We start from the raw sequence: 26,635 nt of genomic DNA, 5'->3' as shown, positions 1-26,635 counted from the left end.
TGAAATTTTCACTGGATTAAACATTGCAGAAGAAAACATTTAATGTGCAGATGGGCAATAGAAACTGTTCAAAATGAATGACAGGAAAAGTCTGAAAACAAATCTTAATGCCTCAGTTGACCCATGGACAATATCAGTACATCTATCATATGTGTAATTGCAGCAACAGAAAATGTGGAGATAAATTGAAAATTTTTCAAGAAATAATAAACGTTTTCCATGTTTGGTGAAAACTATAAAGTCACTAATCCAAGAAGCTCAGCAAGCCCCAAGTAGCATTGACACAAAGTGAAATAGAAGAAACATCATAATCAAATTGCTGGAAATCAGTGACAAAATCTTAAAAGCAGTCAGAGAAATAAGATGCACTGCACATAGTAGAACAACAATTAAAGATAACCACGGACATCTCATCAGGAACTATGCAAGCCAGAAGACAACAATGACTCTTCAAAGTCCTAACAGAAAAAAAGTCAACCTAGAATTCTATATTATGTAAAAATATTTTTCAAAAACAAGAGTGAAATAAGGACATAGTCACACACACAAAACCTCCAAGGATTTGTTTCTTGTAGGCCTGTGCTAAAAGAAATGTTAAAGGATGTTCTTCTGGCAGAAGAAAAATGATACCAGATGAAAATTTGTATTAGAAGAAGGAATAAAGGGTTCCAGCAATAGGTAATATGCAGACAATGAAATACTTTTTTCTAGTTACTAATTTCTTTAAGAGATAATTGACTTTAATGCAAAACAATAACAATGTATTATAAGATTTATTATATGTGGAAAAATTATAAAAACATCACTACAAAGCATTGGGGGTTATAAATGGAAATATAAAGTTTACATATAGAATGAATTAATTATGAAAATTTAAGATGCATATTGTACATTTCAGCACAACCACTAAAAAGAACATAACAGGACAGGTTAAAAGGCAATAGAGAACATAAAATGAAATGTAAAAATTATTCAATTAATCTAAAGGCAGGAAAGAAGGAAAAGGAATAAAGAATAGATGGAACAATAAAAATCAAATTGCAGGATGGTATTACTTAATATAAATTACTACATTAAATGTTAATAATCTAGCCACTATTACTAAAAGACATTTTCAGTTTGGGGAAAAAACCCTAATTATTTGCTATTTATGAGAGAAACACATTACACATAAAACTTGGGTTAAAAGTAAAGGATAGAAAAACATACCATGAAAACACTAATCATAAAAATGTGGGACTGGCTGTATTAATTCATCCAGAAGATATAACAACCCTAAATGTATATTTCCTTAATAACAGGGCTTCAAAATACACAAAGGGAATACAAAACTGAAGGAATAAATAGAAAAGTTACAGTGGAATATTTCAACATTCTTCTTTAAGTAATTGATGGAGAAGTAAAAAGAATATAATTATAAAAACTTGAATAATACCATTAATATACTCAAACCAATCACCATAGAACACTATGGCCCCACAACTGTAGAATATACATTTTTTTCATGTATGCAAAACATTACCAATGTGTCTAAATTTGAAAGGATTGAAATCTTATATAGTATGTCCTCTGGCCACAATTATATTGTTGAAAATTAATAACAAAAGATGTAGAGAATCTCCAAATATTTGGAAATTAAGCAGCATACTTCTAAATAACCCATTGATCAAAGAATAAATCATTAGGGAGCACCTATCTAGACTGATCTAGATAAAAAGAAAGGAAATAGAAATTACTGTATCAGGAATAAGAGACATCAGTCTAGAATCTACTAGCATAGTAGGTTAATAAGATACATTATGAACAATTTTATATAAATACATTTGCTAACTTAGATGACTTGAATAAATTCCTTAAAAGATACAATAACCAAAACTGACATAATAAGAAACATCTGAGTAGCCCTATATTTTAAAAGAACTTAACCTTAAGATTAAAAACCTTCCCACAAAGAAAACTCCAAACCCAAGATAGCTTCACTTATGAAGTCTATCAAATATTTAAGGGATAGTTAGCACGAAATTTTAAATATTTTTTCCCCAAAAAATGCTTTCACAATCTTCTACACTCAGTACTCACAGAACTTATTATTCTATGCTATTACTGTCTGTTTTCATATCTCTCATCTACTACCCTGAAACCAATCTTTAACTATGTATCATCAATAACCAGGATGATGCTTGGTACAGAATTTGTGCTACATAAATATATGTTGATTTTTTTCAAGTAAACATGGGTTAAAATTAACTTTATACTCCCACCAGTAATATACAAAGATTCTGATGATTCCACAGCCTAACCAGCACTTTATGGTGTCAGTCTTTTTGACTGTAGCTATTTCTGAAGGTGTGTAGTGGTATTTCATCATGGTTTTAACTTGCATTTCTTTCTGACTAATAATGTTGAGCATTTTCATATGACCATATTGGCCAATTGTATATCTTCCCTTGTGAGAGTCCTATTTAAGTCTTTTGCTCATTCTTTGACTTTAATGTGTGTGTGTGTGTGTGTGTGTGTGTGTGCGTGCATGTTATATTTTATCTGCTTTTTAAAATGCATGTTATGTTTAAGGAGAGACAAAATACTCTAAAACCTATAGACAAATGATTAAAAACAGGAATTTTGAAAATTTAGAATTGGATGTGATGAGATTGAATAGCTCAAGATAAACTGATTCTTCAGTTAGTGTGGACCAAACTAACAGCAATGGTAGGAATGAAATCACTATGCCAAAACAAGACAAAAGCAATACATAACAACTCCAAACCAATCAACAACTAACCAAGCCCCTATTCCTTCCATTAAAAAAAAGTATCATGCAAAAGTCAAAGGTAAGAAATTACAATGGTAGGTGACTTTCATTTGTGTGGGGTTCATTTTGTTGGTTAAAAAAAGTTCCTCACTATATTTTATGCAGCAAGATTTTCAAAATAATTCTGAGGTCACTCACTCTAAAACTGCAATTTTGATTGGAAACAAAACAAAGTACAAAAATAGGTTTCTACCTTCTTTGTAAATGGAACAGCTTACTAATACAAGAATTTCTGTAAAATATTTAAATATGGCAATGAAATATTTTAAAAATATTTAAAAAATAATTATATTTTAATTAAATTTATAATTTATTTTTAATTATATTATAAAAATAATATTTTTAAAAATAATTAAAAATAAGTCATATGTGTAACAAGGACAGGCTATGAGGAGATATCAACCTGTTAAACCCAAAACTGACTTTGCCACGGGTATTTTAAATGTATAAACTTCTACATAAGTGTAATCATTACCATTGCATAATACATAGGATAATATAGTCAAAGAATCCACAAAAAATACACATCTATATATTTGATGTATTGAAGAATGAAATTATCTGAAATATTAATGTCTGGCTACTGTCTTTCAAATTTGCATGGTATGAAATTTCCACAGAAACCAATGTGAAGACAAAAAAATTCTTAGTATTTAAGTTAAAAACATTCTTTACTGATGGTACAAAAGCAGTGACAAGGAGAACCACAGATATTGTGGGTTATAGAAAAATTGATTGCAAGTTCGATTTATGTAATGACAATGTGAGCAGTTCATAGGCTGACTCGAAAATTATTAAAAAACCTCAACCAATTAAAGTCTCTGGACATGGTCCTATGGACATACAGCAAATGAAGTAACATTTATTCAAGAAAATCTTCTAAAACTCAGAATACCGAATTTCTGGCATTTGAACCACAACCCATTTTCTCTGAATCTCGTGTGAGGAAACTCCATTCCAAGCAGGTGTGGCCAAGAACACAAGGCTCCCTTTTCCTCAGGCTCTCAGCTGAGGGCTACAGTGTATTCCTGGGCAGGGCAAGGCAAGGCAGGGCAGGGCATCAGCATTTCTTAACCCATTTTCCAACCTGCTGTATAGGCTAAGTTCATAGATAGCACCACGAAGAGATATGGTCTTTCTTCTTCCACATAGCCCTCACTCATGTGATAGAGGCAGAAGGTAGGGCACTGTAAAAAAAATTTTTTTTGTATTAAAGCATAGTTGATTTACAATATTATATTAGTTTCAGGTATATGGCATAGTGATTCAGTATTTTTACAGACTATGCTCCATTAAAGGTTACTACAAAATAATGACTATAATTTCCTGTGCTGTACAATATATCCTTGTTCCTTATCTATTGTATACAAAGTATTAATAGTTTGTACCTCTTAATTCCATACCACTATCATGCCCCTCCCCCTTCCCTCTCCCTCATGGTAACCACTAGTTTATTTTCTATATCTCAGTCTGTTTCTGCTTTGCTATATACATTTATTTGTTTTATTTTTTAGATTACACATATAAGTGATATTATACAGAATTTGTCTTTCTCTGACTTATTTCACTTAGCATAATAACCCTCCAAATCCATCCATGTTGTTGCAAATAGCAAAATTTAATTCTTTTTTTATGGATGACTAATATTCAAGTGTGTGTGTGTGTGTGTATATATATATACACACACACACACACACCACATCTTGTGTATCCATTCTTCTGTTGATGAACCCTTAGTCTGCTTTCATATCTTGGCTATTGTAAATAGTGCTGCTATGAACATTGGGGTATATATATCTTTTAGAATTAGTGTTTTCTATTTTTCTGGATATATACTCTGGAGTGAAATTGCTGGATCATAAGTAGTTCTATTTTTTAGTGTTTTGAGGAATCTCCATACTGTTTTCCATAGTGGTTGCACAAATTTACATTCCCACCAGCAGTGTAAAAGGGTTCTCTTTTCTCCACATCCTCACTAACATTTGTTCTTTGTAGACCTTTTGATGATAGCCATTCTGACAGGTGTGAGGTGATATCTCATAGTGGTTCTGATTTGCATTTCCCTGATGATTAGTGATCTTGAGCATCTTTTCATGTGCCTGTTGGCCATCTATATATCTCCTTTGGAGAAATGTCTACTCAGGCCTTCTGCCCTTTTTTGATTGGTTTTTTTTTTTTTTTTTGCTGTTGTGTTGTATGAGCTGTTTATATATTTTGGATGTTAACCCCTTGTCAGTCAAATTATTACAATTTTTTTTCTGATTCAGAAGGTTGTCTTTTCGTTTTGTTGATGGTTTCCTTTGCTGTGAAAAAGGTTTTAAGTTTAATTGGTCCCATTGGTTTGTTTTTGCTTTTTCCCTTTCGATGTCAAAGACTGTTCCTCTTATGTTTTCTTAAAGGAGTGTCGTGGTTTCAGGTGTTACATTTAGGTCTTTAATCTATTTTGAGTTTATTTTTGTATATGGTGTGAGGATGTATTCTAATCTCATTCTTTTACATGTAGCTGTCCAGTTTTCCCAGCACCGCTTATTGAAGACACTGTTTTTTCTCCATTGTGTATTCTTATCTCCTTTGTTTTAGATTGACCATAAGTGTCTGAGTTTATTTCTGTGTTCTCAATTCTGTTCCATGGATCTATGTGTCTGTTTTTGTACCAGTATCATGCTGTTTTGATTATTACAGCCTTGAAGTCTGAAGTCAGAGAGCGTGACACCTCTAGTTTTGTTCTTTTTTCTCAAGATTGTTTTGGCAATTCAGGGTCTTTTATGGTTCCATATAAATTTTAATATTATTTGTTCTAATTTATCATGGCCATTTTGATAAGGATTGCATTAAATCTGTAGATAGCTTTGGGTAGTATGAGACATTCTAACAATATTATTTTTTCCAATCCAAGAGCATGGATATCTTTCCATTTCTTTATTATCATCTTCAGTTTCCTCCATCAATGTTTTATGGTTTTCAGAGTACAGGTCTTTCACCTCCTTGGTTGAGTTTATTTCTAGATATTTTATTTTCTGATGTGATTTAAACCTGATTATTTTCTTGCTTAACTCTTTCTGATTGTTCATTATTAGTGTGTAGAAAAGCAATGGATTCCTGTATATTAATTTTGCATCCTGCAACTTTACTAAGTTAATTTATTTTACATTTTTTGGTGAAGACTTTAGGGTTTTCTTTATATATTATTATGTCATCTGCAAATAGTGACAGTTTTACATTTTCCCTTCCAATTTGGATACATTTTATTTCTTTTCCTTGTCTTATTGCTGTGGATAGAACTTCCAATAATATGTTAAGTAGAAGTGGTGAGAGTGGGCATCTTTGTCTTATTCCTGAATTTAGAGGAAATACTTTCAGCTTTTCACTGCTGAGTATGATATTAGCTATGGGTTTGTCATAAATGGCTTTTAGTAATTTGAGATATGTTTCCTTTGTACCAACTTTGATCAGAGTTTTTATCATGAATGGTGTTGTATTTTGTCAGATTCTTCTTCTGCATCTATTGAGATGACTGTGCGATATTTTTTTCTTTTGTTAATGTGGTGTGTCATATTGATTTATGGATATTGAACCACCTTTGCATTCTTGGAATAAATCCCACTTGAATATGGTGTACAATACTTTTTATATATAGTTGGATCTGATTTGCTAATATTTGTTGAGAATTTTTGAATCTATATTAATCAAAGATACTGGCCTATAATTTTCTTTCTTTGTAGTATCTTTGTCTGATTTTGGTATCAGGATAATGGTGGTTTTGTAGAATGAATTTGGGAGTATTTTGTCCTCCTCAAAGTTTCTGCAACAGTTTTAGAAGAATAGGTGTTAGCTCTCCTTTATATATTTGGTAGAATTCTCCTGTGAAGCTGTTTACTCCTGGGCTTTTGTTTGCTGGGAGTTTTTAAAAAAATTATTATTACAAATTCAATTTTTCTGCTAGTAATTGGTCTGTTCAGATTGTTTCTTCTTGATTCAGTCTTGGCAGGTTGTATGTTTCTAGAAATTTGTCCATTTCTTATAGGTTGTCCAGCTTGTTTGTACATAACTGTAGCATTCTCTAATAATTTTTTTTTGTATGTCTGTGGTAGTGGTTTTTATTTCTACTCTATTTATTTCTTACTTTGTTTTTTGGGTCCTCTCTCTTTTCTCCGTGGTAAGCCTGGCTAAATATTTCTCAATTTTGTTTTCAAAAAAACAGCTCTTAGTTTCATTGATATTTTCTATTGTTATTTTTGCTTCTATTTATTTGTTCTCTGATCTTTATTTTTTCCTTCCTTCTGCTGGGGCTTTGTCCTTCTTTTTTGAATTCCTTTAGATGGTAGATTAGGTTGTTTATGTGAGATTATTCTTGTTTCTTGAGAAAGACCTGTACTGCTATAAACTTCCCTCTTATAACTGCTTTTGTATCCCATAAATTTTTGAAAATTGTGTTTCCATTTTCATTGTGTCAAGTTTTTTTTCTGATTTCCTCTTTGATTTCTTCATTGACACATTTGTTTCTTAGTATCACGTTGTTTGATCTCCATGTGTTTGTTCTTTTTCCATTTTTGTTTCTGTAATTTCTAGTTTCATACTCTTGTGGATGGAAAAAATGCTTAATATAATTTCTATCTTCTTAAATTTGTTGAGACTTGTTTTGTGGCCTAGCATGTGATCTGTCCTAGAGAATATTTCATGTGCACTTGAAAAGAATGTGTATTCTGATGTTTTTAGATGGAATGTCCTGTAGATATCCATTAAATCCAACTGGTCTATTGTGTCATTCAAAATCACTGTTGCCTTATTGATTTTCTCTCTGGATGTTTTGTCCATTGATGTAAGTGGAGGGCTAAAGTCCTTTACTATTATTGTATTATTTTCAGTTTCTCCCTTCATGTCTGTTAATATTTGTTTTATATATTTAGGTGTTCTTATATTGTGTGCACTTGTTAATGAGTATAATATCCTTCTCTTGTATTGATCCCTTTATTATTAAATAATGCCCTTCTTTTCTTTTGTTATAACCTTTGTTTTAAAGTCTACTTTGTCTGATATGAGTATTGCTATGCTCACTTTCTTGTCATTTCCTTTTGCATGAAATGTCTTTTTCCATCCCCTCACTTTCAGTCTCTGTGTCTCTTTAGCTCTGAAATGAATCTCTTGTAAGCAGCATATAGATGGGTCTTGTATTTTATCCAATCAGCCACCCTATGTCTTTTGACTGGTACATTTAGTCCATTGATGTTTAAATTAATTACTGATAGGTATGTACTTACTGCCATTTTATTACTCGTTTTACAGTTGTTCTCAAAGTTCTTCTCTGTTCATTTCTGCTTCTTCCCTTGTGGTTTGATGATATTCTTTGGTCTTATGCTTATGTTTCTTTCTTTTTAGTTCTTCTTTTTTTTTTTTTTGTATCTATTGTAGGTTTTTGATTTATGGTTATCATAGTGTTCATATATGTTGACCTATATCTTTTTGTTTTAAATTTGTTGTCCTTTAAGTTCAGATGTGTTCTGAAAGATTAACATTTTTTACCCTGCTCCCCACATTTTGTGTTTTTTATGTCATATTTTACACCTTCATGTTTATTTCTTAACTGTTTGTTGTAGTTATAGTTGCTTTGACAATTTTTTTTGACTTTTAATCTTTCTACTAACTTATTTAAATGGTTGACCCTCTGTCCTTACTATATATTTGCCTTTTCCAGTGGGGTTTTTCGTTTCCTGTAGATTCTTTCTTCTTTTTCACTTCAAGAAGCTCCTTTAACATTTCTTTTAGGGTAGGTTTATTATTGATGAACTCTTTCAGTTTTTGCTTGTCTGAGAAGTGCCTTTATCTCTCCTTCAATTCTAAGTGAATATCTTGCTGTGTAGAGCATCCTAGGTTTCAGGTTTTTCCCTTTCAACACTTTAAATATATCATGCTACTCTCTTCTGGCCTGCAAAGTTTCTGCAGAAAAGATAGCTTTAGGGGGTTCCCTTTTTTTCGTTTTGTTTTGTTTTTGTTTTTGCAGTATGTGGGCCTCTCACTGCCACGGCCCCCCATGCCGCAGAGCACAGGCTCCAGACGTGCAGGCCCAGCGGCCATGGCCCACGGGCCCAGCCACTCCACGGGATGTGGGATTCTCCCAGACCAGGGCACAAACCCACGTCCCCCCCACCGGCAGGCAGACTCCCAACCACTGCACCACCAGGGAAGCCCTAGGGGGTTCCCTTTTATATGACTTTTTCCCTGGTTGCCTTTAGAATTCTCTTTATTTTTTAATTTTTGCTATTTTAATTAAATGCCTTGGGTTCATCTTGTTTGGCACCATCTGTGCTTCCTGTAGCCGGATATCTGTTTCCTTCTTCAGGTTTGGAGAGTTTGCAGCCACAATTTCATAAAATACATTTTTGATGCTCTCCTCTCTCTTCTCCTTCTGGGACCCTGTCTAATGTAAATGTTGATATGCTTAATGTTATTCCAGATATGTCTAAAAGAAGAGCTCACTTTGGATTAGAACAAATCTCAAATACTGAAATCAAAAACCATTCTTGTAAACCAGGACAATTTAATTAAATTGAGATCCAACTATATGCTATCTACAGGAGAAACCCTTTAGATTCAAAGATACAAACAGATTAAAAGTAAAAGGAAGGGAAAAAGATTTATCATGCAAACTGCAACCATAAGAAGAGTGCGCTGGCTACCGTAATATTAGACAAAATAGGTTTTAGTGTTAAAAATGTTCTAAAGATGTGGTGGCAGTTCTACACATCTTGAATATACTAAAAAACATTGTACAGTTTATAAATGTATAGATTGTATTTTTACTAGTCGCATATGATCCCTCTAAATGAATTAGGATTATATTGAAAATATTCACCCAAAGCAAAATAATTTAAATATCACCATGGGGCTAAAAAGATGGCAACAGTCATCCACAGTCTAAAATTTTTATATTCATCAAAACAACCCTATTTTTTACTCTTCTTTCTTCAGATGAAGAAACTAAGTGATTTTCCTGAGATCAGTTGATAATGAGAGACTTAGGACTAGCATCTTAGAATTTAGACTTGGTTTATTTATATACTTAATTTTGACTGTCTACTATATGTAAAAAACTACTTGGAATTGAGGATTCAGTGGAAAATAAAAACAGAAATGGATCCTGTCTTCTTGGGTATTACAGTCCAGTGGGAATAAGGACAGTATTCTACTAACCACAACTGTGGTGAGTGTTATAAAGAGTGGACTGGTAGTGCTGTGATAGAGTGAAAGTAATTTGACAGTGGAGGGAAGTCATAGAAGGCTTTCTTGTGATAATGGCAAGTGAGCTGAGTTCTGATGGAAGACCAGGCACAGGTAGGGAGGGGTGGAGAGAGTATCTCATGGAGTAGCATAGCAGAAGATTTGTGGTTGGAGAGAGCAGAGTACACTTGACAAATAAAAAAGAGGCTTATTTTGCTGGCCCATTGAGCTACCCAATAACTCAGAATGTAAGATTGTTTTTAAAATGGAAAATTTGGTTTCCTTGGATATGAATTTGTTATTATAATTTGTTATTTCTTTGTAAGTATTGCATTTGGGTTTAAAGCTTTTGAAATAAATAATACTTGAATGATATCATATCTTCTTTGAAATCCCACAGATTTAGTGTGGAATAGTTTTTATGAAAATCTTAGACAATATTTCCATTTGTTATGGGAGATTACCATATTATATAAAAAGCATCAATACAAAATCAGATATCCAAATTGTGAGAAAATTCTAGAGTTAGGCTTTTTTATACTGCAAAATGGAGCAGCCCAAATTTTCATTCAATCTTTGATGTTCTTAGCAGCATCTTATTTTAATATACTTTTTCTTTATCTGTAGCCAGCAAATGTAGAGCAGTTAAAATACAACGTTAAAGACTCAGTGGTGCATATCTGATTGAATAACCAATAAACAAAATACAGTGTTTCATTTTCCCTGAAACTGCAGGCCTTATTCTTGCAAAGACAGATCATGAGGGCAAAAAATAGGTCTATCCTGAGAATTTGATTGTTTAGTTTCTTTTTCCTGAATTTCTCTACTATCCTGTATGTTCCTGTCATTTTCTCTACCAAAAGTAGGGTGAGTCTAATGAACAAATTGTGAAAGGAACTTTTCTGCATATTCTATCAATATGGAACTGATTTGAAATGAGGGAGAATATAGAAAGTTTGTAAATGGATTACCTTATATAGTCCATAAGCAGAAGAAACTAGACCTTTGTCTTTTGACATCAAACATGTAGACCAAGGTAGAAATATCCATGGCAGCATTGACCTATAGACCTATTTGTTGGGTCCACGACATGATTTAAAATTTTTAAAATTAGTTTATCAACATTTGAAACTTAGGTGTTACTTATATAAAAGGTTTGTCTTCTCATAAAAATATCAGACAATTTGGTAGCACTGGGTCCACAATAATTAATTGGAATGGCAATTGTGCCTTTTAAAAAGCAGTGAACTCTCTAGTTTGTCACCATCTCCATCTGGCCTTCTTCATTTATTTACATCACTTGCTAAGCACCTTTAGGCATTTGATTATTTTAGCACCTGTATTACTGTTCTTTGTGCGCAAGAAAGTAGAACTGAACATGTTAACTCTTAAGAGGATGATATTTTTACTCAACTTGCAAGCTAGCATGTTAGGCTTGCTGCAGTTTTACAAATGCTGGCAGAAGACATGAGACTCTTGGGTCAAAGACAAAGGACTTTATTAATAGCAGTAGCTAGAGTATCAGCATTTTCTTTTCCCAGTTCTGTGAACCCAAATTCCTACAGGGTGATTTCTGTATGATATTGAATAAAATCTGATCTACATACAGATTCTGTTTTCATGCATTCCAGATCAGGAACAAATCTTTATGGCTGAAAGAAAGTTTAGAATTTTGAGTGGTTAGAATGTTGAGGACTAATTGAGTGTAGATTTGTTATTAGATTAGTATTTTATTAGGTATATATATCTATGTGAAATTTATATGTATATTTTTATAAAATTAAGTTGATTTTAAATTTTTAAATTTTGAGAAAATTTTAGATTAATGGAAGAATTGCAAAAGTAATAGAGTTTCTAAAACTTTTCACCCAGCTTCCCCTTATGTTAACATCTTATATAATCACAAGACTCTATCAAAGATAATAAATTAACCATTATATGATGTTATTAGATAAACTACAAAATTTATTCAGATTTCACCAGATATTTCATTTATTTTTGTTTTTCTGGTTCAGGATCCAACCCAGTATCTCATTTTGCAAATAGTTATCATGTTTCCCTAGCCTCCTCCAATGTATAAGAGTTTCTCAGTCTTTCTTTGTACTTTATGGTCTTGACCCTTGTGAAGAGGATTGGTCACTATATTATAGAACATCTTTTCTTCTTTTCCTCACCCCCCTCCCTCCCTCCCTTTCTTCCTTCCTTTCTTCCTTCTCTTTTTCTGCTTTTGGTATCAGGGTGATGCTGGCCTTGTAGAATAAGTTTGGACTTATTTGGATTTCTTCCTCCACAGTTTTTTGGAATAGTTTGAGAAAAAGTATTTAAATAAGTCATCACATAAATATAAATGAGAGGAAGAAACCCCTTGTGATCCAATGACAGATGCTGAAAATGCATTTAATAATCTTTAAGTTAACTAAATTGATTTAATTCCTAATTAAAACTCTTATTAACCTGGAAATAAACTCTTGATGAAACCCTAGATTCTCAACATTACATATTTTACTCAATAGTTACTTGCAGATGAATTAATGTTAGTTACAAGTTATTAAATATAAAAATTTAAATCACAAAAGTACCAGAAATATGTAGTGAGGTATTTGTATAATTTGGGAAACATGATGTCAAAAGTAGTAACAAAAAAGTTTAATTGATTTTGACTATATGATAATTTAATTCTTTACCACCAAATATAGAGAAACAAAATACAGGTATTATCAAAGTAAGTTAACCGGGCTTCCCAGGTGGCACAGTGGTTGAGAGTCCGCCTGCCAATGCAGGGGACATGGGTTTGTGCCCCGGTCTGGGAAGATCCCTCATGCCACGGAGCCGCTGGGCCCGTGAGCCATGGCTGCTGAGCCTGCGCATCCGGAGCCTGTGCTCCGCAACGGGAGAGGCCACACCAGAGGCCCGCGTACTGCAAAAAAAAAAAAAAAAAAAAAAAAAGTAAGTTAACCACTACACTGAAAAAAAAATGCTTGCAACATATATGGTAAGAATATCCATTAATAAAAAATGATTTCTTACAAACAAATGAACAAAAGATGAATTCAACAGCTGACTAGTAGAAATTTGTGAAAACACATTTAACAGGAATGTAAAAGTGTCCAAATAAGTATGGAAATATATTCAAATTAATAGAATTAATCTTCAAATTAGAGCCACATTTTTGTCCATCAGGGCATATAAGAAAACATTAATTTCAATGTATAGATTTAGTAACAGTGAAGGGAAGCCACTTTTACTCACTGAAATGGGAATGTTATTTGGTCTGACATTGAGTATGTTTTGACAACTATCAAAACCTCTGAAACAACCTAACACGTTCATTTCTAATTTTCCCCCCAAGCAAACAATTGTACAAGTTTACTAGATTATATAAACAAATACATTTATTGTAGTGTCTTATTTATAATAACAAAAAGGGTGTGTGTATTGCTCTGTGAAACCACTTAAATACATATAGTATGAAGATTAGTAAAATAAACTATGTAAAATACCAGGTAACTATTAAACTATTTATTGATAGAAAGATACACAAGACGTTAAGTGAAAATATCAGCTTATATCACTATATGCATATGTATGTGTGTGTGTGTGTGTGTGTGTTTATATATATATATATATGTAAACTCTTCTCTAAATTTAAACGTCAAAATGTTGGCAGTAGTTTTCTCTGATGGTAGCATTATGAAAACTTTTGCATTTATTTTGTTGTTTTAAAGTTACTTAAAACAATAGTGTATTTTTTAAAGTTAATTTTCTTAAATTTTAGTGGTATGGTTGATTTACAATGTTGTGTTAGTTTCAGGTGTGCAGTGAAGTGAATGTTATACATATACAAATATCCACTCTTTTTTTATTTTTAAGATTCTTTTCCCATGTAGGCCATTACAGAGTATTGAGTAGAGTTCCCTGTGCTATACAGCAGGTTATTATTAGTTATCTATTTATATATAGTAGTGTGTATATGTCAGTCCCAGTCTCCCAATTTATCCCTCCCTCCCCCAATCCCCTCATAACCGTAAGTTCATTTTCTACATCCATCACTCTACTTCTGTTTTGTAAATAAGTTCATTTTTATCCCCCCTTTTTTAGATTCCACATATAAGTGATATGTGATATTTGTCTTTCTGTGTCTAACTTATTTCACTCAGAATGACAATTTCTAGGTCCATCCATGTTGCTGCAAATGGCATTATTTTGTTCTTTTCTATGGCTGAGTAATATTCCATTGTATATATGTACTACATCTTCTTTGTCTAGTTCTCTGTTGATGGACATTTAGGTTGTTTCCATGACCTGGCTATTGTAAATAGTGCTGCAGTGAACGTTGGGGTACATGTATCTTTTTTTGAATTGTGGTTTTCTCTGGATATATGCCCAGGAGTGGGAGTTCTGGGTCATATGATAGTTCTATTTTTAGTTTTTTAGGGAACGTCCATACTGTTCTCCATAGTTGCCATACCAGTTTACATTCCCACCAACAGTGTAGGAAGGTTCCCTTTTCTCCACAGCCTCTCCAGCATTTATTGTTTGTAGATTTTTGATGGTGGCCATTCTGACCAGTGTGAAGTGATACCTTATTGTAGTTTTTATTTGAAGTTCTCTAATAATTAGTGGTGTTGAGAATCTTTTCATGTGCTTTTTGGTCATCTGTCTTCTTTGGAGAAATGTTTATTTAGATCTCTCCCCAAGTTTTGATTGGGTTATTTGCTTTTTTTTTTGTTTTTGTTTTTTGATATTGAACTGCATGAGTGTTTGTATATTCTAGAGATTAATCCCTTGTTGGTTGCTTCATTTGCAAATGTTTTCTCCCATCCTGAGGGTTGTCTTTTTGTTTTGCTTATGATTTCCTTTGCTGTACAAAAGCTTTTAAGTTTAATTAGTTACCATTTGTTTATTTTTGTTTTTATTTTCATTACTCTAGGAGGTGGATAAAAAAGCTCTTGCTGCGATTTATGTCAAAGAGTGTTCTGCCTATGTTTTTCTCTAAGAGTTTTATAGTGTCTGGCCTTACGTTTATGTCTTTAATCCACTTTGAGTTTAGTTTTGTGTATGGTGTTAGGGAGTGTTCTAATTTCATTCTTTCACATGTAGCTGTCCAGTTTTCCCAGCACCACTTACTGACAAGACTGTCTTTTTTCTGTTGTATATTCTTGCCTCCTTTGCCATAGATTAGGTGACCATAGGTGTGTGGGTTTATCTCTGGACTTTCTATCCTGTACCCATGATCTATATTTCTGTTTTTGTGCCAGTGCCATACTGTCTTGATTACTTTAGCTTTGTAGTATAGTCTGAAGTCAGGGAGTCTGATTCCTCCAGGCCCATTCTTCTTTCTCAAGATTGGTTTGGCTATTCAAGGTCTTTTGTGCTTCCATACAAATTGTAAAAAAATTTTTTCTAATTCTGTGAAAAATGCTATTGGTAATTTGATAGGGATTACATTGATTCTGTATATTGCTTTGGGTAGTATAGTCATTTTCACAATATTGATTCTTCCAGTCCAAGAACATGGTATATCTCTCCATTTGTTTGTGTCATCTTTGATTTCTTTCATCAGTATCTTATAGTTTTCTGGGTACAGGTGTTTTGCCTCCTTAGGTAGGTTTATTCCTAGGTATTTTATTCTTTTTGTTGTGATGGTAAACAGGATTGTTTCCTTAATTTCCCTTTCTGATCTTTTGTTGTTTGTCTCCATTTTAAATATTTTTTACTATGGGCATAATTTTATTATACAATAAAATAACAATATTTAAAAATAATTTTAGTTTCTATCAACAGTTGACTAAGCCTTCTAGCATGAGAATAAGTTTTACACTATTGTTATTTTTATTGTAATGGATATATTTACAGTTGATCTCATTATTTGCTGTGGTTATATTTTATAAAAAGTGTTTGCAAACACTGAATTAATGAATACTGAATCATTACTCCTAGGAGAAATATGAGAGTAAGTTCTTGTGAGCTTCTGCTCGCAACATTTTCATCAAATAATCAATACATATCATTGTTTTATGTATGTTTCTACATAAAAATACCTAATATTTTTAACATCTTTATTGGACTATAATTGCTTTACAATGGTATGTTAGTTTCTGCTTTATAACAAATTGAGTCAACTATACATATACATATATCCCCATATCTCCTCCCTTTTGCGTCTCCCACCTACCCTCCCTATCCCACCCCTCTAGGTGGTCACAAAGTACCGAGCTGATCTCCCTGTCTATGTGGCTGCTTCCCATTAGCTATCTATTTCACATTTGGTAGTGTATATATGTCCATGCCACTCTCTCACTTCGTCCCAGCTTACCTTTCCCCCTCCCCGTGTCCTCAAGTCCATTCTCTACATCTGCGTCTTTATTCCTGTCCTGTCCCTAATTTAATATACATTGTTGTTTCATTAACATTGAACTCCCTGGCTATAGAACTATAACTCCTGTCTTTATGAAGCTTATTTAACACACTTATTTTCTCTGTAAGGCATATAAGAGCCTTCTTGTGGTTAGGAGTACCAGCCGACACTTCAGCACATGCTTGAAAGGCATTTTAAGAAGCAGTATCAGGGGTTTTGAGCAGTGCTGCAGCTGGGAGACCTGACACTGACACCAAGACGCTTGAATTAGCTTTAGCAGAAGAGAAATGGAAGAATCACAGAACATTAAGGATGATTCAGGAAGACCCAAGACCACGGAGAACTTGCCTTCTCCCTACACTATTTTCCAAGGAGAGGTTGCTATGGTGACAGACTATGGAGACTTTATCAAAATCCCAGGCTGTCGGGAGCAAGGTCTGGTCCATGGAGCTCATATGTCATCCTGTCACGTGGATAAGCCCTCTGAGAGAGTAGATGTTGGAGACAAATTGTGGGTGAAGCTTATTGGCTGAGAGATGAAAAATGATAAGATAAAAGTATTCCTCTCCATGAAAGTTGTCAACCAAGGGACTGGGAAGGACCTTGACCCCAACAGTGTTATCACTGAGCAAGAAGAGAGGTGGCCTTCCCGGATTACACTGGGCAGAAGATCACCCTTGAGGCTGTCCTGAACACTACCTGCAAGAAGTGTGGCTGTAAAGGCCACTTTGCAAAGGATTATTTCATGCAACCAGATGGGACCAAGTACTCTCTGATACCTGATGAGGAAGAGGCGAAGGAAGAGGCAAAGTTAGCAGAGTTTGAAAATCCTGACCCCATGAGAAATTCTTCTAGAAAAGGAAAGAAAGAAAAGAAAAAAAAGAAACATATAGACAGAAAATTATCTGACTCTGACAGCTCAGACTCTGAGAATGATACAGGCAAGAGGACAAGGCATGCGTCAAAAGACAGCAAGGAAGAAGAAGAAGAAGAAGAAGAAGCACAAGAAGTACAGTGAGGGAGAGTGGAAAGAGTAGAGGGGTTGGTTGAGAGAAGGAACCAGGAGCCTTGTGCCTTGAAGCCCTGGCTCCTGGAAAGACTCAGTCGTGAGAATATGGCCTCCCACCCCACTGACTTCTCTCCCATGGGAGACGGCTTCCCTTCGTGCCACAGGCAGGTTTGGGAGATAGATGTCAAAAGCATCTGCCTGAACACGTTGTTTCCTTATCACTCCTCGTCCCTTTGCAAGTGACCCCTGCAGCTCACCCATTCATTCATCCAACTTCCTTCATTCAGCAGGAGTCCTATTACCCTCTCTAGCTGCCACTGCCAGAGCCAGATTCCTATACAGGAGTCCGGGCTAGAGCCACAGGTACTGTTTTGGAGGTGAATCTGGCTGTAGTTGCAGAACAGAGTGATTAGCCCTTCCCTGTTGGCCTGCCCTGGGCTGATGGGTGGGTGATCTCTGCTGCATCCAACACAGGGACAGAGGGAGACTGGCAGTAGGAGGGAGAACATGGGAAGAAGTGGTGCTCACTTTTTTCCATTCCCCCTAACATGATTCTACTATGTTAGAAGTGACAGCCAGAAAACCATTGATTGCAGTGACTGAGCTTGTGTGTGATGTTCCTCCAGACCACTGAACCAGACAGCTCAAGCCAAGATCATTGCTTTATTTTCTTTTTACTACAGTGTTAGTCAGTTGGTTCCATTTTAGGTCTCTGCTTAAATTTCTGGCACCAAAAAAAAAAAGTAATATCACCAACAAAAAGGACAAAAATGCAAAAAAGTTGTACTAAATAGACAATGAAAGAGATATTTGTTTACATTGCACCTAAAACGAGAAGGCAGAGTATTGTCTTGCTGACCTCAGATGAGAATGTGATGTAGGATGACTCAAATTTTTCACAGCTCTGTGTATGTCCACAAAGTACTACAAAAGCATCACAGGTGTTGTTGTTAAAGGTTTATAAGTACATTTTAGTGAGTAGGTGAATGTGCAGATATGGGATCCCCAAATAATGAGAATAAACTATACTGTGAAAACTCCATGATACATCCTGTTATTCAGGTTCTTCTGGGGGCCTCAACAGCTAGCAAACTATAATCAGTGCAGTTGTTATCATATTAGTCTTACTTGTTCTAAGAGTCATAATAAGCTATCTTGTTTTTGGTATCCTTCTACTGCCCCAGTCACTTTCCTAGGATTCATCATCTCTATACTGTTACTAGCATCAGCTCTGTAGAGAATCTTATAATTTCTGGGAAAAAAAATTCAAGTCTTTGCGATTGAATCCTGGAAATTATACTAAGCTTCCTTGTATACATGTGTACAATTGGAAGACAGTGTTAAGAATGCTTTTGAACCTCGTTTAAATTCTGAAGTAACACAGATTTTCCTTCCGCTACCCACAGCCTTCAGGATGGGGAAAAGACAACAGTCCTTAAAGAAATTTGTTTTGAATGAGTTCCTGCTTTAGTAAGATTTTTAGACGTGTTTTTTGAATAAAGCAATATATATTTGCAAAAGCCTCTAAAGTTAGTTATCCAAGAAAAGTTCCATGTAACACAAAGGGAATAGAACTAGGATGTACTTAAAACAGTTCATCTTCCTAACGTGGCTCTCAGTTATAATTCCATATTGTGATATATGAAATGGAAATACTTTATTTGGTGAGAATTCATTCTTCTTTGAGGTTAATTATGAGAAAACCCCCAAATATCTTCTTTTCAAAATAATTTTTATTGTTCAGTGACTGCACTTAAGTGTAAATTAATTTGAAATACATCCTGCTTCAAGAACCATCAGATTTACTTGGCACATTTTGATCTAGTTTTGTGCCTCTCCATCATTTCTGCATCACAGCATTGAAATATGATCAGGTGTTTGTCTTAAGTTTTTCCATTCTCCTATTCTTTCTCATACATTTGGAGTCATTTTTAGATGTTAGGGTATATTCCAGAAAATGAAAGCTATTTTCACTACATAACAGATGAATAGACAAACAAACAGCCCTTGCAGAAAATGATATATGTATTATTTATTACACTTAGAATGCCTCCAGGATGAATGTATGTGATTAGCAGAAAAATATGAAATCCAGTTCTTTGCCCTTTATGAAATCACTTTTGGATTTGCTTTAAAAATGTTCTTTATTCTTTAGTCATTAACCATGAATGCCTTAGGAATGAGAAGGTCCTGTTATTCCTTGGACTAAAAGGGCTCTGGGAGATGAGTGATAAATTATGTAGACTTCCCAGGGACAGTCAATTTTTGAAATGTACTAAATAATGCCCTTGAGGAATGAATAAATTTGTGTCTTGTCTTCAGAACTCAGTGTACTTTTGTATTGGTTTCATATAGCTTTGGGAGGTGGGCAAGCTATCCCTTTTCCAATCTGTAGAAGACATTAGTATCTGGTAAATGAGAAGAATAATCAGCATCTTATATAGTCATTCAGGACACTCAAACCTATTATTACTATTGGAAATTAAATGGCTAACCTAAAAAAAAAGGAGTTTTATTTATTGGTATTGTAACTTTTTTAAGCCCACAGGAATGCTTCTATTTAGAACATTGGTTGTTTGTTCCTTCTTGAGTGCTTGCTCAGATGAGTTGAAAAGGTTTTCCAAAGGACTGGGAACAGATCTTAATATCAGCTTCCAAGTCTTTTCTCGAATCTCTTAACAGGGTTGCATACAACGAATTAGGTATCCCTGGATCTCATTCATAGCCTTGGTTTACTTTACCAGCATTTGGGACGGGATCATATGAGATGCTGTCAACACTAGCATGACCAATATATCATTGTGTAATAGGCTTATGACCTTGGTAAGCTTTTCTTGGCAGCCCGACATTTTGAAATATCTGCCAGATTTCAGGTCTGCTGTTGCTGCCAAATGTTTTCATTAGGTCATAGAACTCTGGTGCTATTCTTTGTATTAAGAAGCAGAACTCACATTTGGAGTTATATACAGAAAGTTAGAGCTGGAAGTAGCCTTAGAAATTACCTAGTCTGGTCCTCATATTACTGATGAGGAAGCAGAGGTCCAGAGGAAGTGACTTGCCCAAGATCACGAAACATGTTAGTGGCAAAGCCAGCACTTAATAATCTGTTCCCTTGGGCTTCAGTTCCCTCTTATTAATGTCTGTTCCACTGTGTAAAGGTTGTTCAAGTTTGCCGAATAGATGGAAGCAAAAGTGGTGAGCAGGTGGAAATAGGCCAAGTAGTGAGGTATAACTATTCATTATTCCCATTGAGATCATGGATTTAAAATCTTTTGTTTGTTTTAGTATTTTTTTTTACAAGCCCAGGTTTACTTAAAGTTCACTCTTCAGTAGTTTTTTCTGATTTTGTTGTTGTTGAGGGACAACGTAAATACAGCAAAATGCACAGATCTTAAGTATATATCTGAAATTTGTATAAATATATACATCCATGCATTCATCAGCCAAATCAAGATATGAAACATACCCATCACCACAGAAGGTTTCCTTGTGGCTCTTTGCAGTCAATCCACATCCTTTACCCCCACCAGAGGCCATCACTATTCTGATTTCTATCATCATAGATGTTTTTGCTTGTTTCCAGAATTCACATAAATGAAATCGTACAGTATGTACTCTTTTGTTGCTGCTTTTATTTTATTTTATTTTTTTAGAGAAGATGTTGGGGGTAGGAGTTTATTAATTAATTAATTTATTTTTGCTGTGTTGGGTCTTCGTTTCTGTGCGAGGGCTTTCTCTAGTTGTGGCAAGCGGGGGCCACTCTTCATCGCGGTGCACGGGCCTCTCACTGTCGCGGCCTCTCTTCTTGCGGAGCACAAGCTCCAGACGCGCAGGCTTAGTAGTTGTGGCTCATGGGCCTAGTTGCTCCGCGGCATGTGGGATCCTCCCAGACTACGGCTCGAACCCATGTCCCCTTCATTAGCAGGCAGACCCTCAACCACTGCACCACCAGGGAAGCCCCTGTTGTTGCTTTTGCTTGACAAAATATTTTGAGATTCTTCAAGTAGCAGTTGTATCAGTAGTTTTTTCCTTTTATTTTCTCCATAATATCCTTTTGTGTAAATTATACCACCATTTGTTTATCCATTCTCCTGCTGATAAACATCTGTGTTGTTTTCATTTTGGGCTCATTATGAATAAAGTTGCTGTGAATATTTTTGTATAGGGCTTATTACTGACATATACATTTATTGGTCTTGGGAATATACCTAGGAGTGGAATTGCTGAGTCATAAAATAGGTGATGCTTAACTTTCTTAGACATTGCCACACAGTTTTCCAAAGTGGTTGTACCTTTTTAAACTCCCACCAACAATATATGAATGTTTCCATTGCTCCACCTTTTTGCCCCAACTTGATATTGTTAGTCTTAATTTTGGACCTTCTGGTTGATATGTAGTAAGATCTCACTGTGGTTTTGATTTGCATCTCCCTCATGACTAATGATGTTGGGTACCTTTTAATATGCTGATTGGATTTAGGTTTTTCTGTGAATGTCTATTCAAGGTTTTGCCCATTTTGAAAAATTGGGTTTGCCTTTTTTTTTTTTCCTACTTACAGAAGGGTGAGATTTACTGAGTGTGGGTTTGTCCTTTTGTTAGTAATTTATAAGAGCTCTTTGACAAGTGTATCTATTATAAATATTTTCATCAGTGTCTAGCTTACCATTTCATTTTATTAATGATAATTTTTGATGAATAGTTTTAAGCTTGGATAAAATTAAATGTATCCTTTTTTCTTTCATGGTTACTATTACTTGTGTTCTAATGTATTTTTCTCTAAGATTTTTATATTTTTTATCTCCTATGTTTTTAAAATAAATTTTTACAATATTAGCTCTTACATTAAATACTTGACTCACTATCTGAATAGAATACAACATTGCCACTTTCTTCTGAGCCCATGACCAGTAGAGAGAACAAAATGAAAAATTTCAGGTACAACTTCATGAATGTATAATGCATTGTAATATATTTGTTCTCTGATATATTGTATATACATCTATGCAGAAAGTCCTCTTTTCCTTACACTTCTTTCAAATAACTAAGTAACCAGTGAGAAAGGCCTATTATCCTCAGAGGTATGATTTGCTTCTCCCCATATCATGTAATGAAAGTGGCAGTCCTTATTCCTGAAGTTCTTAGAGGTCTATAATTTGATATCAAAGCTCATGTTGCCTTTCCTCTGTTCATTTCAAACTTATATTTGAATATGCTACTCTAGCTCATTTATGAAGTCTAATGGCTAGTATTTACTTTTGATAGCCGTACGTGGTGTTTCTCATTCCACATTTGCAAATGTGAATTTAATCTATTATAGTTAGGCAAATATCCCTGCTCTGTATTCAGGAGGTCACAGCAGCAAGAATAGCCTTGTGCTACTGCACAGCTTATCATCACTTCCAACTCTTTTCTGATGTTATCTAATACTTTTCTATTGACTTTATAAAGTACAAATCAAATTGCACTATTATTTTCTGTGCTCATAATTGAACAACCAAATCTATTCCACTTGGATTACTCTCAAGTCTATGTATGAACTCACTGTGCCCAGACTACATTCTTAGACCTGCCGTCTAACTGCATAAGTATCCCATGATGCATTCTTCCAAACAACAAGCAAGCAAACCAATTACTCTTTCTTCTTACTTTCCAGAGCCTCTCAACAGGATGATCTTATTGTAACATCTATAACACATCTTTCTCGACTGACATATGCCTTTAGATATGCCTTAGATTTCATTGAAGTCTTTTAAAAGAAGACATGTATGGCTCCAGTCAACCTTTCCCTTTAATTTCTACTCAGCTCACTGTATATTGACAGTCATTAATAACATAATTTTCAAATGATGAAAATAAATGCCCATTATATACAACTTAGAATATAAAAAAGAACATTTAAAATAAACATAATCCCACCCACCATTTGGAGACACCCACTGTGACTCTTGATTGCAATTTGTTTAAATCTTTATTCTATAGGGTATTTACATTTACCTGAGAAAATTAGGAATTGGGTAAAATGAAGAAGAATTCCAGGATGAGGAAATAGAATAAAGCATACAAGAAGAAAAACTTAGGATGTAAATAAAACAATGCTTTTTCAAATTTACTTGGAAATTAGAATGTATAAATGAAAGCCATAGGTGAGAAATTTTGCCATGTTGTTTGAGGACAGACTAAAGAGTGGTTTGAACAGCAAACAAGTCACTTCAGCCTCTACATGTTAGGGTTTAGGGAACAAAGCCAGTGGAGGGGATCAGCTGGAAGAAGATGAGATAGTCATAGAATGGATTGAAGATGTGCAGAGACTGGGGTCAACGAGACAGGAAACAGAACAATTTCAATTTCCAAGCATAGACGTAATAAGGATTTTTGAAGTGGGAGAATGATGGAGGAGGAAAGATACAAGAGTTATTTCAGTTTACTGTTAGGGGAAGGAAATGACGCCAAGAATTTGAATGTGGTTGTCCAGGTAGCAGAAAAAGGAAGTTAGGGAAAAAGAACATTTAGGGGGAGAATATTTAGTTTAGAAATGTGCTAGGGGAAGTGTTTGGGCTTGGTAGATGTGGCTGCAGTTCCAGCTTCATCACTTAAGAGGTGTATGACATTGAGTACACTGTATAACCTCACCAAGTCTTTCTGAATTCACTCATCATATGTTAAAATGATGTTAATAGTACTTGTCTCAAAGAATTGTCCTGAGGATTATGATTTAGAATATATAAAAGTACTTAATACTTTTGGGTATTAAGTGCAGTGGAATATTAGGTAGTCGAGTAGATAGTTTTCTCTGTATTATTGGCATTTTACAAGAAGTCAGAACTGGGGTACAGGCAGTTCAATGAGCTGTCATTGTTCTATGCTTACATTATTTCACTCTGTTGGGCATTGAATTTTTCCCAACTTTAGCTATTGCAGATAAATTAAAGTAAACATCTTTGTATACATAGTATTTTCCTTCTCTTAATTTAACTTCTCATTTTCCTCAGTACTTACTAGAGGGAAAAAAACCCAAATGGCAGAGTATCTGGTCAAATTTATGGGGTTTCATTTCCTGAAAAAATAACATTTGATTTTCTTAAACATTCCAGAATTGTGCGTAGGCTCTCACTATACTAGTTAGATGAAAAGCTGAAATCCTAAATGTTCATCTTCCAACTTTTTCCAGCCTGTGGTTTGTCTTTGGATCAGCAGTAATTGCTGGGACAGCTATAATGGCTTCATTAATTTTTGTTTGTGTTCTGTGTTCTTTATGCAGTGATGGAAGAAATGCATCTCCTGTGTCAAAATCTAAATGTGCTTGTCTGAACTGAACAACTGCATTTGATATAAACATTCCTGATCAAAAAAGCAAAACGCACTAATGCATTTCCGCATAAATCATCAGGGCAACAAAACGGACATTTAGCCGAAACCATTATACCAGTTTCAAAATCAGGAATATTTATATTTAAATTTATTTTTTAAGCTGCATTGTCAACAATTTTTGTATTATCAGATGCCAAAAATTTGCATTTTTCAATACTACATATGTATTCACAACTGACAGCTAATCCAAAGAACCAGTTAATTGTGCTTTATTAAATTGTAGTTTCTAAAGGATAGTTAACATCTTAGAGATACTTTTTGAAGAATTTGTTCAGTCACTGTTGTATATGTATTTCAAATTACCTCTGCTTTCAATCTTATGTCCCATATTCTGGTTTTAAGACAAAATTTCTAGTTTATGTCTTCGCAGTTAAATCTGTCAGGGTTCTGACATATATAAAATGCTTCATGAAGTTTGGTGGCATCTTTAGGCTAAGCCATGCCAGTCTACTCTATATTGTTCCACTTTAATAAATGTGCTGCCAGAGCCTGCTGAGTTGATTTTTAAAACATTTCGATGGCATGAGCCAAATTTCCTCCTTCTAACTTTCTGTATCTTGTGCTCTGCATGGAGTGGGTTTCAGTTGAGGATGATAATGATGATAGTGGTGAATAATGTCACATTTATTAAAGTAGTATTTTATAAAGCACTCTATGAAAGTACTTTATTAATCTTATCTCCATAAGAACCTTATGATGTTAGTACTATCATCTCTGCATTAGAGTTGAGAAAACAGAATTAAAGGAGTTAAAAAGCTTCCTCAGCATCACCTATTTAGTAAGTGGTAGAGCTCAGACTAGAGCAAGCTCTCTGGTCCCAAACCCCTCTGAATAAACAACTCACTTTATTGTTTATCATAATATACTATATTATACATATACTCAATTAACTGAATAGATATCATAAATATTCATGTATCATAAATATAAACATCATAAATATAATATACATACTATATGTATCATAAATATATTAACAGAAAACTAAGTTGTCCTCCAACAATCTACAAAAGATTAAAGCTTCCTATAGAGTTCTGTTGCTTCTAGCAAACATTTTCATGCTCAAAGGCTAAGCAATAACATAACTTTGAGGACTTTTATAACATTCATTGTCAATTTCTCATGACTGCTTTATATTTGAACAGTGGGTTAATTAAACACGCACATATACGTATACATGCCTCACAATGTCTTTTAACCTTGTCTTTGTAAAATTGAGTACATTTTAATTTGAAATTACAATTAACCCTTGAACAACATGGGTTTGAATTGCATGGGTTCACTTATACATGGATTTTTTCAGTAAGTACCTACTACTGTACTACACAGTCTGCACTTGGTTGAATCCACGGATGCACAGTCATGAATATGGAGGGCTGACTGTAAAGTGATGGGCAGATTTTCAGCTGTTGGGTGGATGGGCACACCTAACCCCTGCATTATTCAAAGATCAACTGTACATATTGTCCAGAATTTTCTTAAAATATACAATAGTTACCAAAAATGTGATATTGTTAAAAAATAAGTATTTGGTGTTATTTTCTCAGTGTTTATCTGTTGTTTATTTTCAGACCTTACAATAAGACTCTGTTCAAAATATATCCCTTGGGAACCTTCTAATTGCCTTATTATGTACTCCTTAAACTTAGAGCTTCCCTCTAGGTCTGTTAGTATTTTCATTATTCACAGCCTTACAAAATTTTAACTAGGATGTAACTGCTTTGCATATGGCCTAATCATTACAGTGTTCCCGCCATAGACTACCGGAGTTTAGGATCTGCTAAAGGGTTATTGAAAGAGCCCCTCCTGTTAGAGTATTTATGACCCCAGCAGGTTAAACTATGTCCCATTTCTGAGACATCAAAGAAGATT

At 34.3% G+C, this 26,635-nt stretch overlaps 1 pseudogene across 1 annotated transcript; it reads left to right on the top strand.

Moving 5' to 3' along the window:
- The first annotated feature begins 16,781 nt into the window (after nucleotides 1–16,781).
- LOC307051305 lies at nucleotides 16,782–17,422 on the top strand (annotated as a pseudogene). The gene is made up of 2 exons: nucleotides 16,782–16,820; nucleotides 16,922–17,422. The product of its transcript is annotated as an uncharacterized misc_RNA (transcript).
- Nucleotides 17,423–26,635: the final 9,213 nt, after the last annotated feature.

Source organism: Hyperoodon ampullatus (genome assembly GCF_949752795.1).
Source record: "Hyperoodon ampullatus genome assembly, chromosome: 4".
Classification (NCBI taxonomy): Eukaryota; Metazoa; Chordata; class Mammalia; order Artiodactyla; family Ziphiidae; genus Hyperoodon; species Hyperoodon ampullatus.
This window is presented reverse-complemented; position numbering and strand designations above follow the sequence as displayed.